We start from the raw sequence: 5,009 nt of genomic DNA on the forward strand, positions 1-5,009 counted from the left end.
ATTATTATATAAAAATTAATTTGAAAGTTACAAAGACTTGAGGGTATGATATTAAATTAATTAAGTAAAAAATATTAGTGAATTAAATAATTAAGACATAAATTTATCACATAATAAAAAATAATACATATAAAAAATACTAAATTATATAATATTTTTTATTTTTTTAAATACATATCTCATTTATAAATATAGTTTCTAAAAATTTTGGGGGGCCGAGGCCATACTCGCCCCCTCTAGGTCCGTCCCTGCCCCTGAGAGAATCTATTTTCTCCTCTCTGACACCCTCTTGGAACACTGGGCCTTTGACTTATGAAGATTTACCTTCAAACTTGACGCTTTAGAAAACAAGTTCAGGCAATGCATAACCTCTATTACTTGAGCTTTCGATGCCTTATAGAAAAGTAAAAAATCATCTGCAAACATCAAATGAGAGAGTCGTGGTCCGTTCCTAGAAACCGCTACTGGGTTCCACAAACCTTGGAAAACTCTATGAGAGATAAAGCAGACAAGCATTTCCATACAGAGTACAAATAGATAAGGAGACATGGAATTTTCTTGCCTCAACCTTCTCTTTGGATTGAAATTTTGGAGCCTGTTCCCATTCCACAAAACTGCCAATGAAGAGGAAGTCACACAATTTAATATAAGATTAATGGTAGCCTTTGGAAACCCAAATCGGACAAAGTAGCTTCCAAAAAACGCTAGTCTACCCTGTCATAAGCTTTTTCCAAATCAATCTTGAACGCCATGGTCCTTTTTCGAGACTTGGTGTTCCTCATGAAGTGCATAATCGCCTGAGCAATGATAATATTGTTTGTGGTTCCTCTTCCTAGAATGAACCCTCCTTGTAAAGGACTAATGATCTCCAACAGGAAAGGTCTAAACCTATTAACTAGAACTTTTGTGACAATTTTATAAATTACATTATATAAGCTAATAGGCCGAAACTCCCGTAAGGAAAAGGGAACTTCCACTTTAGGAATTAGAACAACAAGAGTATCGAAAATAGCCGCATTCATTGGCTCACCCTTAAAGGCTCGCTTGACCAGTCCACACACATCGTTGCTAAGAGAGTCCCAAAACTCTTTGTAGAAAATTGTTGAAATTCATCTGGCCCTGGGGCTTTAAACAAACTCATGGTCATCACAGCTCTTTTAACCTCTTCAGACGTCACCGGTTCCACTAACTTTTGACAAGCCTCAGTACTAAGAGACGGGCAAGGAAAAGGCCCCATGGCATCCAAGTCAATATCCTCCCTTGTAGAAAAGAGTTGTTGAAAGAAAGAATTTGCCGCCATTTCTAGAGTTGTAGTCTCCGTGGCACAAGACCCATCCTCCAAAAATAACCCATGAATTTTGTTCCTCTTTCTCCTGATAACTGTCTGCAGATGAAAAAATTTTGTATTTCTGTCTCCACATCTCACTCATTGTTCTCTAGATTTTTAATACCACAACAACTCTTCTTGAATAAGGACAGCATTCAGTTCCTGATGCAAAACTTGATCTTTGATCCTAAGCTGTTGATCCTCCCGACTCTCCAGAGTAATCTGAACGTCATTCAAAAGCCTCTCCAACTCCCTTTTCTTAACAAAAATATTGCCAAAAACCTTTTTATTGAAGCTAGTTGCATCTTTTTTAACCTCCAACAAACATTTGACTACATCCGGAGCTCCTCTATTCCAAGCTGTATGAACAACATTCCTAAAAAGAGGATGAGTCATCCATGCAGCCTGGAATCTGAACGGACGATGGCCCTTGGTAGCCCTCTCTGCCATCTTGCACCTAGTGAACAACGGGCAATGATCAGAGTGAAGGCGCGCCAGCACCTCAATATAAGCCTCCAAAAACATTAGTCGCCAGTCCTGGTTGATGACTGCTCTATCAAGCTTCTTAGCCACCTGCACCCCACCTTTCACCTTCTTGTACCAAGTGAATCTTCTCTCAATAGCCCCCATATCAAACAGCCCACAATCCTCCATATTTTCGCAAATTGTTCTGCTCTGGCAAGTCTAAACTGCCCCCTCTAAATTCACTCTGCAACAGAACATCATTAAAGTCTCATAACATAATCCAAGGTCTGTGGATCATATTAGCAATCCTTGTCAAGTCACTCCACAGTTCTTTACGCCGATGTATATGCGAATTAGCATACACTGCATTGCAGTAACTAGATGTATTACCTAGAGTGATTTCAAAACTGATACATTGATCAACTACATCTAATACTCTCACAACAATTTTTGAATTAGAACATAAAACCCAGATATCCCCACTATGACTATTAGCCTCAACAATACCAACACCCTGGTAACCTAGATTATTCCAAAAATATTTCATCCTCTCGAAAGCAATATGGGTTTCAAACAGAATGAAAAAAGTAGGGTGAAATTTATTCACTAACTCCTTACTATGAACCCGGGCTAATTTATTAGAGGCCCCTCTAATATTCCAAAATAGAAAGCTTAAATCTAAATAATCCATAAAACAATTGTATTATAAAAAGGACCAACCTCAGCCAAAGTTCCTAACGAGATGATGAAGATCCACCATCGTATCCCCTTGAAACTTGCTTGTCTTTATCCGGTTGTTGCCCGGTTTGTCTGTGTCCCTCCACTGACAACCCTTCCAATTCGCCGATTTGCTACTTAATGGTGTCGCCAAGGTAGTCCGGAGTCGATGGCGAATTCTGCAAAGAAGAAGGGCGCAACCTCTTGCATCCATTTTTGATAATGGCAGTGAAAGTCGGCTCCGCAATGGAGACAGATCTGCCCTTCATCCCTTGCTGTTTGGAAGACGCCATGCGTGCTTTAGATCCGCCAACCGACCCGGTCTTTGCCCCTGATTCGACTCCTCTCATACGTATCCTAAAGTTACAGTTCTGGTCCAATTTCCGATTTGAGCGCATCGGCACTTTGTCTTTAGATGTTTGTTGGGCTTTGTTTGATTGGCTCAATTTTTCTCTCATTTTATCGCTGACTTTGGTCCAGCCAACTTCATTTTCCAAATGCTGGGACCTCACTTCCTTCCCAAGCAACGTATCACCTAATTTCTCCCTAATTTTTGTAACTATCACTGAATCTTCGGGATTGCATCCGAATTCAAAAATTTTTTCCTTTGAGGCTTCCTGTGGCTGCACCACCAGGGCCGCCATCTCGGTCACTAATGTTTCCTTTTGATCCAAGGGTACATTTTGCAGTCAGTTGATGCCCGCAATAATTACACTTGTCACAAATAAGGTGTAAGCATTCATACTTCACCTTATATTCAAACTCATCGACAATCACACTCTGGACCACCGATAAACCGAGATTAATTTGCACGCAAGTCCGAACAAATTTTTTTCTCTCCGCCAACTTAGTAGTCAGATCCACCCTCACTGGTCTCCCCATAGCAGAAGCAATTTTCATCATGACTTTATCCTGATAGTACCATATGCTCAAACCAGAGATTCAAATCCAAACTATAGTCTCTCCAAAAGTGTCCTCACAAGGTTTAAAATCCGGTGTCCATGGCTTGACCGCAATATAGTGACCGAAGATCATCCATGGCCCCATAGTAAAACCTTCTCTCGATCGTCTATGCGATCAAATTTAACGAGAAAGTACCCAAAACCTACATCCAAGATTTCATATCCACCGGTGATCCTCCATACCCCTTTCAGTTTGTGAAACATGGCCGTATAACTAAGGTTTTTTTCAAGAACCTTAATCACAATTGCTTCCTTATATGGTTCAGAAAGGATGTTTCTAGCCTCTTCGGAGAAGCAAACTCTCGGAGGCATAGGATCTCCTTGTTTTTCTAGTGACCACTGCCATAAAATTCTCATCTAGAACTTTAGCCCGGTTTATTCCTAAGGCTACCGAGGAACCAATAACCTTGTCACGAAAAGAAATTATGAAAGTCACCCTAAAACTAAGGTCGCTCTTACTTGATCCCTCCTTCACACCTAATGCAAATCCTCCCATGCTCTCCCCCTTATCTCTTTCGATGGCATGGCCATCTTCCTCACCGTTTTTCACCCTCAAACGCTCTCTCCCGCTCTCTCCTTCTCTCATTCCCTCTGAGTACGAAGTACGTTATCATAATCATTATTTAAATATCCATTCTCTTGTGTAAAAAAAATATATTTTTTGAGTTATTTATTCATGTAGACAATCCTCTTATATGCATAAACTGCTACTGTATAGTCACAAAAAAAAAAACTACTAATGTATGCTATGATTTATGCAAAGCAGTATTTCTTTGAAAAAAATCGCTATAACCATTTGCAGTTTTTGCCCAGCACAAAATCACGTTCAATTTAAAAATCACTACAACCTATAACAATTTCTATAAAATTATAATTTTGCCTGCTGTATTAAAAAATTATAATTTAATAAATTTAATTTCCAAACAATTTTTTCAAGTAACTTATCCTATTATAATAGAAGTTTTTAAACATTTTATTTTAATAATATATTAAAAACTGAAATTATGTTATTTTTTATATTTTTTTATAATAATTTTAACCTTTATTCTTTTAATACAAGTTAACTAATTAATATTAATACAGGTCTATTCTTCATTTTTTTTCTTTTTTTTTCATATTTTTTTAAACTACTATCTTCAATAACAAAAAAAATCAAAACTCTTATTCATGAATCAACCCACTCAAATCCCTAAGTTCTAGGAATCAAATTTATCTAAACAACGAATTACATAAATCGGGTAAAAATAAATTATAATTATTATTATATTGGTTAAAATCAGGGACGGACCTAGAGGGGGCGAGTAGTGGCCTTGCCTCCGGAGCGAGTAGTGGCCTCGTTCCCCTCCCCCCAAAATTTTTAAAAACTATATTTATATATGAGATATGTATTTAAAAAAATAAAAAATATTATATAATTTAATATTTTTATATGTATTATTTTTTATTATGTGATAGATTTATGTCTTAATTGTTTAATTCACTAATATTTTTCACTTAACTAATTTAATATCATACCCTCAAATCTTTGTAATAACTTT

The sequence above is a fragment of the Arachis duranensis genome, chromosome 8, assembly GCF_000817695.3.
Source record: "Arachis duranensis cultivar V14167 chromosome 8, aradu.V14167.gnm2.J7QH, whole genome shotgun sequence".
NCBI lineage: Eukaryota > Viridiplantae > Streptophyta > Magnoliopsida > Fabales > Fabaceae > Arachis > Arachis duranensis.